The sequence below is a fragment of the Aptenodytes patagonicus genome, chromosome 4 (genome assembly GCF_965638725.1).
Source record: "Aptenodytes patagonicus chromosome 4, bAptPat1.pri.cur, whole genome shotgun sequence".
Lineage (NCBI taxonomy): Eukaryota > Metazoa > Chordata > Aves > Sphenisciformes > Spheniscidae > Aptenodytes > Aptenodytes patagonicus.
The window spans coordinates 34739817-34752405 of record NC_134952.1 but is presented as its reverse complement, the minus strand read 5'-3'; the positions used below and the strand labels follow the sequence as shown (position 1 = coordinate 34752405).

The 12589-nt window shown below is 40.5% G+C and overlaps 1 protein-coding gene across 10 annotated transcripts in view; it reads right to left on the bottom strand.

Annotated features, from left to right (window-relative positions):
* Positions 1 to 2118, bottom strand: part of PCM1 (pericentriolar material 1) — a 46701-nt gene extending 44583 nt beyond the window's left edge. For 9 of the 10 annotated variants that reach the window (XM_076336336.1, XM_076336340.1, XM_076336343.1 and 6 more), the window contains exon 1: positions 1792 to 2035. The gene's annotated coding sequence lies outside the window, so the exon portion shown is untranslated. The other variant, XM_076336337.1, reaches the window with a different exon arrangement.
* Between the last annotated feature and the right edge of the window lie 10471 nt (positions 2119 to 12589).

The window sequence follows — 12589 nt, the reverse complement described above, 5'->3', positions numbered from 1 at the left end:
AAACAAGGACAGTAAGCATATACCTATGCACCCTAATAAATACAGCTCAAAAATAACAATATCCTGATTACTTCCAGCAAGCGGATTTTAAAGTGTTCTAACAGACCTGTGCCCTTCCCAGAGAGCAAGTTTCTAAACATTCATGTTATAGTCTTTGGTATTTCCAAATGAGTTATATTCAAGTGAGCTTAAGATCACAGAGCTATGGTGATATTTTATCCCTTCAACTCAGTTAAAAAACACAAAGAGGTTCAGCCAGCTTTTTTCTTAGAGGTGAAACTCTCCCATTAGAAGCTGTGTTTTTCACTTCCCCACACACACTTCACGAATTTGTATTTTTTTTCTTACTCTTCATTTTACTAGCTATTTCCAGAAGAAATCCTCTTATAAAAGCTTTGGTATCCTCCCGTTATGCTATTTCTGCATCCAGCAACCCATTACCAATCTCAGCTTCTTGCACATTATAGAATCTGTATAAAAGCTCTATTTGAGCATGTACATACTGCCTTACAACATTTACTAGGGACTTGAAAGAAAAAAAAAAAAGACTTTCAAGTATATTTTCTACAGAAATAACTTGATACATGTTTTGACTATAATCTTACATGTTAAGATTGTAGTCAAAACATATTTTGTACATGTAACAGCAATGTGCAAATTGCTCAGAAGTATCACTACAAAACATGCTAACAAACCAAAGACACATATTTTAAAAGGCTTTTTTATCTACAGCGGAGTTGTTTTTGACTTTTTTTTTCCTATAGCATTCATCTGAACTGCAAGAGCTCTGAAAAGCACTTAATCCTGCACATAGAAAGTTTTGAAAATTAAAAATCAAATGAAAAACAAAAAGTTGTAAAAAGCCATCATAGCGCCGTAAAGACTGAAAATGGGATCAAAGATTTCTTTAAGTTTAGCTTTTTAAGACACGTGCTCCTCACTGAGCATTAATTTAGCATTAACTCATTAAATGCCTACAGAGTAGTGCCAACCATACAACATCATCAAACAGGAGCAGACAACGAGGCAAGTCTTCTCTCGTCGCACCGGACAGCCCTCACACTAGCAATGCGCTAGAACTGCAAACCCAAACAGCCGGACCAAGGGAGGGATGCCCAGCACCACCAGCCTGCAGAGCCGGGGCCGAGCCGCGCACCTCAGCCCTCCCCGGCGCCCCGCAGGCTGCCGTCCCGACCCGGTCCGCTTTCACGGCGGGCCGCCGAGCCCAGGCCCGGCGGGTCTCGTCGCCGCCAAGGGAGCCGGCAGATCGAGCGATCCCCCGGCGGCTCTGCCCGGCGAGCCGCTGCGTGAGGCAGGCGAAGCGCTCCCCGGGCCGGGGGCGGTCAGGAGGCGCGCGGAAAGCCCGCTCCTTCACGGCGCCAAAACCCGGGGCGGTGGGGGGGGTGGTAGGCGGGCTCTGCTCGAAGCGCCTCAGGCAAAAGCGCGGCCGTTGCCACTGCTCCGCCGGCGTCTCCTCGGAGAGCGGGTAACGCACCCTGCCCCGGGGAGCGACCCGCCCAACCTGCTGGCACCGCAAGGCTTCGCTGGGCCTGGCGGTCCCCGTCCCCGCCGCCGCGCCGGCCGCCTCCTCCCCGCCGCGCCGGGCAGCGAGCCTAATCCCCTCTCCTCGCCGGCCGGGCGCCCACCCACGCGGGCCCGCCGGGGCGCAAAGGCCGCGCCAGGCAGCCCTGCCCCACCAGCGGCGGCCCCCGCCTCTCTCTCCCCGCGCTCCGCTGCCAGCGAGAGAAGGGGGGCAGCCCGCCGCGCGAGGGAGAAGAGAGGGCGGCTCACCCCGCGGCAGAGGGGAGGTCAGCCAGGCCTGGTTTCTCCTCCACCGCCGTTCGCTGCCCGCGGGGCCCGAGCTGCCCGGCCGAGCGTTTCGCCTTCCGGCAGCGGAGCAGAGCAGCGGCTTCGCTTCGCTCAACGTCGCGGAACAGCGCTGGCGGAGGGACTCACGGCCCTGCCTCAACGGCCTCCGCCGCCATCTTGGCCGCCACTCCGCCAGAGGTGCGGGAGGCGGACCCCAGCGGACGGATACACACCGTTACCTAGTAACCTCCGCCCAGCGATGCCCTTCCGCGCTGCGCAAGCACCGCCCGCCCCGGGCCACGTGACAGCAGGGCGGCCATTCCCGCCCTTCTAGGCGCCCGCTGGGAGAGGATCCCTGCGCACGGCCGCGGCAGTCGGAGGCGACTGAAACTCCAAATCCCAGCATGCGCTGCGGGTTCGCGCCTCTCCGGCCGGGGGGCAGTGCCTCCTGGGACCGGTAGTTTTCTAGTCAGGGCACCGCCCAGCCACGTGACAGGATTCGCGCGTGTCCGCCGCTGGCCTGAGGCGGGGTGCGAAGCGTCGGGCTCGTTTTGCTCGTAAAATAAAATACGAAAACGGTGATGAACTCTATAAATGACTTTACCTGACTGGAAAACTAGTAAAATCACGGCGAAACCCTGAGCGTGGATGAGGATCAGAGCCTGTCCTCCTTTGGAGCTGTATCAACTTGCAGAGCCTGTTTCTGTCTGGGTTTGGTCTCCTGTAAGAAGTCGCAGCTGAAAATGCAGCGGTGAAAAGGTGGAAATCATTGTCGTCTATTCTACCTTTTTTCCTTCTTTTTCTGTAATGCCGTTATTCGTGTTTTGCTACTTGTAGTTTACAGATTTCGGTTCTTTAAACTTTCCTTTGGAAAAAAACCAGAAAACAATAGAAGAATTTGGCGTGTAAAAAAATAGTTGTGCGTAATAGTCGTGCTGTGCTTTATTGTTATACTCTGATCACCCGGCTGTTCCAGGCAGATAAACTTGTCTTTAGCAGAAGTTCTTGTTGTTAGTCCTCAGGAGAATGGACTCCCATAATATACTAAGGATTTTCAATTTCTGTTTCAGTAAAGCTGATACAATTTATATTTCTTTCGTTTGAGGGGATTGTCCCTCATTGTCAGAATGGGAAAAACGAGTTACCATTTTCAGCATTTCCATTACGCTGAGTTTCTAAAGCAGAAGCATTAAATATTTACATAGGCCTCACAATTCATCCTGGGCGAGAAACGTTCAACTGGTACTACATGGAAATGTAGTTAAACCACCATCTCTCCCATATTAGTACTTACACCAGTGTATTTTGCGCCACCAAAAATAAATGACACATGAATCCTTTTCAATGACACATTAATCTATCTGTAATTTAGAAAAGGAACTAAATGATTGGAAAATCTGTGAAATAAAAATGCTGCAATAAAAATATCGTTTTCTCCAGCAGATGCCCCAGTGTCAAAGGAATAGTTCTGGACAATACATAGTGCGTGAAAGAGGTGAGCATAAGACTGCCTGTTACAGCAGCATTTTTCTCCCATTTCTACCATGGGCTACATGACTGTATATCCATAACTGAAATCGCTTTAAAAAGAATCTGCAACAACTTGACGGAAGCCCTCTATGTAACGACTATATATTATTCATCTATATTGCAATTCTGCAGCTAATAAAGAAGTTCATTTATCAGCTTTTTTTAATTACCCTTTTAACTAATGTCCTTTTATCCTGGCTTCAGGAACCATGTCTGGATATTCAGCACGATATCGGCAGTGTTGCTGTTGGCAAGACGCTTTATATTGTCACAGTGGCATACCTCCCACTGCCCAGCAGGGGGAGGCAGAATTTAAGAGAAAATAGTGCCTTAATACAATGACTATCATTATTTTTGTTGCTGTAGTTTATTCTTAAAATACAGCTCCCTCATTCCTATCGTTTCCTGCAGGAAGAAAAAAATCTTACATAAAAATATACTACACTGTTAAGGAAAAACAATAAATTAAATAGATTTTAGTATGTTTTAGTAACAATGTCTTTACTGTAGTCCCCTATATGTCATAACTGAATATTTTCCAGGATGTCATATATTGGTAGTATGTCTCTCATAGGAGCTTACAGCATCATTACTCTGATTCCTGCTTGACATTTGCAAGATGATTTTTGTCTTCTTTTTATTTTCTGTCCCTCTTCTGGAATCGTCTGCAAACGTTCTTTTTTTTTTTTTTTTTTTTAAAAAAGTGCTCCAAAGAAATAAAACAGTACCAGCTCCTCAGAGCCATTTTTCATTGGGGATGGGGACTGAAAAAGGATACAGTAAGCATTAAGGAATCATGGATTGCGCTGCAAGAAGCATTATTATTTCCAGTAGGTTGTTCTCCACTGCTGTTATAAAATAACATCTCGGGATTTGGGAATGACTGTGAGCCAAAGCTAATATGGCTTAAAGAATGTCTTGTTAATTAAAAAAAAAAAATCTTTTGGGGGAAGTCCTATATCAACGTTAATGAGCCTCTAGATTGACAGTAACTAATTCCTCCTACAAAGATCTCTGTTATAAGTGCTTCCATCAGCAGACATGCTAATGAATGCACCCTCACAGAAACTGAATGGATTATCTTTGAGATAGCCCAATTTAATTAGGATTGAAAGTTATGTCAGAGACATGTGATGATTTTTTCCTTGCGCATCTGCTGGCTGTATCTTGTTAATTTTACTTTATTATTCCAGAGAGAAAGGAAAGAAAGCAAACAAAATACAGACATGTAAGGACTAGAGACAAGAAGTGAAGAATTAAAGTTTTACTGAGGCGGAGGAGATGTGAGGAGTAGTTGGGGAGAGAGATTTTTAAAGGCCCTGAAACAAAGGCAGTAATTAATAAGGCATTTGGTTCAAATAGTAATTGTCCACTTTTTTTCTGATTTTGTGACAAAGAGGTTTTTGCTGCAAAAATGAAACTGGCCAAAAATGATTAGTCTACCGTAATATGGCTACACAGTGACTATCAGACTACTATACTAAAGGTAGTTTTTCTTTCTTTGCGTAACATTAGATTGGAAAGATCTTTTAAGGCAATAACAAAGAGTTTTGAGTTTATTTATATAGGAAGATAAAGTGTCCACTTATCCCTGTGGGGTCTGATAATTAAGCAGGTGTAGGGCAGAGGCACAGGCATTTAAGACCCCAAAGCCAAGCGTTAGGCTGGTCAAGGATTAGCCAATTCACTACCAGTGAAGAAGAAAGCAATTTTTGATGATCCACTGAAGGATAATAGCCATCAGAAGCAATAAAAGAAAGAAGAATAATTGGGAGATAGGTGTTAGCTAACCTGGTCAGACCCCAGAAAAGCGCCTGAATCTCAGCTGAAGAATGGACAGGATCCTTGTTGTAAGCCTTCCCCACCCCTACAGGTGTGGGGAAAGTAATCCTCTTGATACTGCTGTTATCTCACCAGTCTGTGATTTTTGCTGTTATATGCACTCGAGGTATTACATTCTAGTAAAATATTAGTGACTGGTATCAAACCTAGTGCTAAAAAGCGATGGGAGGGAGCCACAAGGCATAACCAGTTTTGTTTTATTAAGCATGCTTATTTCACACAACCAAAACGCATCAGGAGCACCACTGTTGCCCTGCCTAGAAGCCCTAGGACCACATTTTTCTCATTGTCCCCTTTGAAGTCAGGCTCCGTTAAAGCCTATTTTGAAAACCATTTTAAAAGAGGTCTCTATAGCAGAGAAGTTAGCAAGGTCCTGAGTAGTATTTCACTCTTAAGAAATTAAGATCCAGTTTCACAATGAACCTACAAATACAATACTTAATCTGGATGTCTCTCTTTGTTTGTTGTTTAGTTCAACATTATATTTGATACACTGTACTCTTAGTTATATAGTCTCATCTATTTAATTTCTTTCTATTTCCAGTCCAGTAACAACATCTTCAGTTTATTCCTTGTACAAAAGCAATCCAAGAAGAAACAAAATACTTTGGTTGTTCTGAAATGACAGATTTGAGTTAAACAGGCATATCTGCAGATTCCTTAGAAAAGTGAGTAGGAAGAACCTTTAATTCGTAGTATCTTGGATGGTTGTTCTGTATCATGATATTGTCTAGCCAATTCCACATTATTTACATTTCTGGAGTCACAATCTAAATATGTGCTACACTGAGGCAAAAATAAATTTAAAAACTGAGCAGGAGAAAGATAAAATGATTACATAGCTTAGAAATACCACATAAATTTCTCCCTCTGAATTGAATCAAAGAACAAGAATATGAAAGAAATAAGCAATCCCACCACACGTTATAAAGAAAAGTTTGGAACCAACTCATGCTTCTCTGCCTAGCCCCAATTTTTTTTTTTCCATTTTGCAATTAAATAATTTATTTTTTATTTTCCTTGGTTCTGAGTGTATAGAATGAAAGATACTATACAACTATTTGAGAGTTCATTCTAAGAGGAAAAGGTTGTAGATACTTCCTACTTTTTTCTTTTGTAGTTGGAAACTAAAATGTATCTGATAGCAGTCATTCCTGCATGTTCATAACTAAGTGCTTTCTCTATACTGTATGGCTTCAGTTAATCTTGAAAACATATCAGCATTAAGATAGTTAGCATATAAAAGCTACAGTGAATTCTTCAAAGCCACCTAATTTTTATTTTCATATGTGTTCATATTTCTTTAAATGGAAAAAAATCTGCCAAAGTTGTAGGTCATTTTATAGCCACTATACAGTTTGATAGTGAACATCTGATCCAGAAAAATAAAAAAATGCTAATAATTACATGGCTTTATGTTCATCATCTAGTATGTGTTGACTTTTTATAAAAAAGTTGTCATAAGGAGTTCCATTGTAGCTACACAGGGTTGATTAATTTTATGATATACTGCGTTTCATCCTCTGGCAATAATGTTTTTGAAATAGATATGTGCTATTCTGATACAGGAGGTTTTGCAAATATAGAAGTACTGAGTAAAGTATGATGACCTGGCATGTCTAATGACTCTCTCCTCCCCCCCCCCCCCCCCGCAAGGATTTAAATTAGAGTAACTTTGATGTGTTTTAAATAACTTTGTAATCTAAATCTTTCTGTCACATTTCTAATAAAATTGCTTTTGTGGTTCCTTTTTCTTTTTTTCTGATGGTAAGAGGGGTAGTAGAGACCTGGTGCTAAGTGGTTTCAGTTATACTATTGATTTAAGAGTTGGTGCAGATGGATAACAACACTAAATTGATAAATACCAAGGAAGAGAGATTAGTTGATGCACCTTTACAAAAGATTACATACTTTTTACAAGGTAGAATATAGGAGAAGGATGTCTTTAGAGAGAACAAAAGGAAAACTGGGGCCAGCAGGAAGCTTCATGGGGAAAGGAGGCAGTCAGGAGAAGGCAGGGTATGTAAGCTGTTCTTGTGAGTAAGGCAGAAGATTATGGACCATGTTCTTTTCCTGGCTCTCGCAGGAAGATCTTGAGCAAGTCACTTGTCTGCCATATATATTTCCTCACAACATAGCTTAATTCATGTTTGTTATGAACTTGGGGTTAATGAATAGAAGACAAACACCAGCAATGGAACTTATTGTGATAATTTTTTTAAAAAATTACTCTAGGCCTTCACCAAATCCACCATTTTTCTATATTCTGCAAAGGAGTTGTGTACAGATGTAGATGTTTGTTAGATCTTTAGCTTCTGTGATGTGTTCCATCTATGCTAGTAATTGCTGTCTTTGCTACTGTCTATTGAGAAAGATAGGAGGGACTGCTCATTTTATATTTCTAATAAGAATTGGGGGGGGTTGCCATATTTGGAGTGTGATAAAATAATGTCTAAATATGTTGAATTTGCTGATCTTATCATCCATGACAATGAAGGTGTGTTGCTGATTTCTGTGTCATATCTGAAATGACAGATTTTGAAATGACTGAAATGACTAAATTATGCACCTGTTTCTTAGAATACTACCTAAAAATGAGGTGAATTATTTAAAAACTGGATTTTATTGTTGCATATTATATCCATACACCAAAAAATAAAGTGCATTCATTCTGTCATTTCAGAATAAGTAGGAAGTTCTTTTCTGCTTATCTCTTGGCCTTATCAGGGAATTACATTTATTGCCCTAACACTTCAACTTCATCATGCAATTACGCAAGTTTTAGAGATCTGTTATTCATATGGTTCAGGTTGCAGTCATAGTCTGTGGTCGCTCTGTGCAATGTAATTATATAGTAGGTGAAATCTTCATATATAGATAGACTTCTGTATTTTTGGCATAATTTGCTTCTACCACTGCTTTTGTTAGGATTGTGGCAAGCATTTTGAAGACAGCGTGTTAAAAGAATCAAGAACTTCAAAACTTTCTGAAGTTTCTTATTTGTCCAAAAGTAAGCAAAATATTGGCTTGTAGTACTCTAACTCATCCAACATTGAAAAAGTAAAATATTACTAATAAATTGTATGAGAGAGATGGCTAACTGTCACGCATAAGCAAGGGCACAATATTCCTTAAAGGAATAGGCAAGTGAAACATTAATGTCCTTTGTCTGCTTGAAAGACTGAAGCCTGTGGTGGATCATGTACACTAACGTAGCTTGCCTGAAGACTACTGCAGTGACACGGGATATTACCTCATGGAACTATGCATGTCAGTGGAATGAAAGAAGCAGAAAACTGAAATACAGGAAGAAGGCAACAATGTCCTAGAGAGAGACAAAAAAATCAGTAACCCTCAGAAAAAGGTAGTACTGAGTAAGTGGAGAATTGGAATAGTGAACAATGATGCTGCTTCCTTTTGTTGATTTCTGTTGTGTTCCTGTGTATAACAGGACTTCTTCATACGCTTCCCTGTGAATAACCGGGATCGCGTCAAGGAGGTCCATCATCAATATCTCATGAACTTTAGGGACTTGTACTGCCAAAAGCATGTCACTTTAATTTGATCTTGTTTTGTAGCTATTTTAACACTTTGGTGCAAGCTTCTTGTATATAAATGAGACAGTCCACGGAAGAGAGTTGCTGTCATTTGACTAAGTAGGACTCATGTTAAACTGATACAGATTATTCCAAATCCTGAAATGCCAAATTCCTTTAGTAAGAAGGAACCTTGAGAATCTATTAATGCAGAAGTACGACATACTTTGTTTTTCGATATGTGTCTCCAAATAAACATAAAATATTAACAGCTAATAACTATATTTAACTTTCAAAAGCTTAGTGGATATAATTTTTTACAGCAATCCTAACTGTTGACTAAATCCAGTGTAGCTTTTTGATAATTTTATTCTCTTGAATATGTGGGCCACCTCTTATGTAAATACAGTTGAAGTGAACTGTTGAACAATCTAAAGTAACTCCACTCAAGCAGATAGAGTTGTACTCGCTTTCATCAGTAGTCTGCCCTGGAACGTTGGAAGCCATTTAACATGTCAGTCAGCTATGCAAACACCCACAGCATTATGTGTGTGAAGCTCTTAGGTAATGCTTTTATTTGTGGAATACACTTACAATGGGAAGATATAATAGTATTCTGGTAACTGGCACATTGTCAGTTACGATAACTGCTTAACCGGATTTTCTTGTAAACATACCATGCAATTCTTAAGTCAGTCTATAAAAAAAAAATACACTTACTTTTGGAAAGGAGGCTACCTTTAAAAACATGGAGATACAGAGATTTTTAGTCATAAAGCTGAGTTTGGCTTATCTTTGATTTCAGCTCTGTTCTGTTTCAGTAACAAAATATTATTATGGAAGTAACACATTGCTACTATTTTATATGTTAAAAAATAAAAAACCCAAAGTCAAATTTACTCAGACATCATAATTTTGATGGAGTTAGTCAGGTTGGGTTTTTGTGTGGGTTTTTGGTTGGGTCGTGTCCTCCCCCCCCCCCCCCCCCCCCCCCCCCCCGAAAAAAGCCTAGTGTCTAAGTTAACGAAACCAAACAGCATATTCCATTTAAAAGTATTTTCAATTTATTATTGCTACTGTTTAGCATATGCAAAAGACCATTTAATTATCATCTTGTTGGATATACAATGCTGAATGCACATTTTCAAATATGTGATTTCAGCCAATCCTAAATGGAGTCCAGTACATGTTTTCTATTTTACCCTTAGCATTACACAAACTAAAACAATGCAGAGAAGAGCATAAACAAATTAATTTGTAACAGATGGAATGAAAGTACATTTTGACAAATGCAGAGTTACCATGCTGTGGTATACAATCTTTGACCCTTCCATATTTCTACGTGACAGCTGAAGGTGATTTAAAACTTTCCTGGATAAAAATCATACACATGAGAAAAAGTAAAGCTTTATATTTTATAAATGGTACTTAACACCTGCGTTACAGCTTATCAGGGAAAAAATGGTGGTTCCTTGTACTATGAAAGCTTCTTGTGTGCTTGCAACTTCTTTTGAGTCTGAATGATAAAAGGATGATCTTATGAACGCATTATCTTGTGTTTGCTGATCATAGAATCATAGAATGGTTTGGGTTGGAAGGGACCTTAAAGATCATCTAGTTCCAACCCCCCTGCCATGGGCAGGGACACCTTCCACTAGACCAGGTTGCTCAGAGCCCCGTCCAACCTGGCCTTGAACACTTCCAGGGAGGGGGCATCCACCACCTCTCTGGGCAACCTGTTCCAGTATCTCACCACCCTCACAGTAAAGAATTTCTTCCTAATATCTAATCTAAATCTACCCTCTTTCAGATTAAAACTGTTACCCCTCGTCCTATCACTACACTCCCTCCCCATGTATAAAGAGTCCCTCCCCATCTTTCCTGTAGGCCCCCTTTAAGTACTGGAAGGCCTCCCCGGAGCCTTCTCTTCTCCAGGCTGAACAATCCCAACTCTCTCAGCCTGTCTTCATAGGAGAGGTTCTCCAGCCCTCTGATCATCTTCGTGGCCCTCTTCTGGACTCGCTCCAACAGGCCCATGTCTTTCTTATGTTGGGGGCCCCAGAGCTGGATGCAGTACTCCAGGTGGGGTCTCACCAGAGTGGAGCAGAGGGCAGAATCACCTCCCTCGACCTGCTGGCCACGCTTCTTTTGATGCAGCCCAGGATGCAGTTGGTTTTCTGGGCTGCGAGCACACATCGCCGGCTCATATTTAGTTTTTCATCCACCAAGTGCTTCTCTGCGGGTCTGCTCTCAAGCTGCTCATGGCCCAGCCTGTATCCATATCTGGGATTGCCCAAAGCTGTTAAACTTCTGTCAGATAAAATGTCTGGGGACGTACTTGTCTGAAAGTGCTAATATAATGGGAACAAAGACCACTTGTGCTAGCTATTTCTTTTAAACATCCGCAAAAGATATGATGGGTTTAATACAACTGACTGTTTTTACCTTGCTTATAGGAAGTAATAAACGACTTAGTGTAGAAGTGGGGAACAGCATTTTATCCTTTATACCTTCTTTTGTCAAAAAACTGATAAAAGAGTGATTAATGATCCTGGCCATATTTTGCTTCACTTCTGTGCATACTGTCCCAAGAGCAGCAAATCTGAATAAGATTTGTGTCAACAGCCAGATCTTTACTGGCTGCGTTAAGGTCTATGACATCTGCCAGTTTTCAGTATTGGATGCATCCAACAGGTCTAAGAAAGACCTTTCTCTCTTCCTTTTGTGCGTATATGACTTCTGTTTGTATACTCTTTGAGAGCCTTCTATTTAGTATGTTTATTCTTGCAAAATCATTCTGATGTTGGGTAGCCTATAGACTTCTTGAATAACACAAATCTCTGACCTGATGCTGCTTATAATTCTTGTTTAACTGAACCACAGCCATATATTTTAGCCATTTAGTTTTTGTTTAAAGACTTCAAGTGATGGAGAATCTACTTGTAACCCTCAATAAATTGTTTAAATGGTTAATAAATCTGAGTTTGAAATGCCATGCCTTTTTTCCACTTTCTAAATTCAGAGCTTACCCACTGAGTAACAATCAGTTAAGAGTTAAGAGTCACGCTATGAACAGGTATCATCTCCCTCCTTGCAAAAGTCATTAGTCATAGTAAGATTCCCAGTAAAAATGACTTGCTGAATGATTTTGAATATTTGAATGATTCTTAGAGTAGGCTACTCATGAGAAATTTATTGCAATTATTAAATATTTGAAGTTCAGAATATGAAGTTAATTAGTTGATGTAATGTAATTAGTAAAAAGAAATACTGCCAGGTAAACAGATTCCAAATAATACACCAGAAATTATTCAGAGGAAGTGTGCAACAAGTGTTAGTCTTCAAAAGGAAGTTGATGGTGTGAATATTTATATTGTGGAATGTAAAACCCCTTTTACTGCTTTTGTTCAATATTTCCTTAAGAGTTCGCATCTTCCAGAAGTACTCCTTTAAGCATACGCATTTATTGAACTTTTTGGGAAGAGCCAACATAGAAGGAGGACAAACACTCTAAACAAATTGCATTTTAAAACATTCTTTGATGTATTCATCTGGCTCTAAAAAGCTTATATAGAAAGTGATTTTGTCTAACCAAGTCACTGAGATCACGTGCTTCTGAGTGCCTTCCAATTTAGCTAAAAAATACTGACTTACATCAAACAAGATTCTTTGTCCTTTTTTTCTTGTTCTCTTTGGCTTTGTCTGTACTATGTTACTTTTTTGGTGTTTTGGGGTTTTTTTTTAGCAGGTTTTTTTTATTTTATTTTATCACCTCTAACATGTAATTTCTAGTCCGAGTGATTATGTTTTATTTCTAAATCAGTGGAGTCGGTCATGCTCTCTATATACCTCTGAAGCCTAAGAGATTTAGG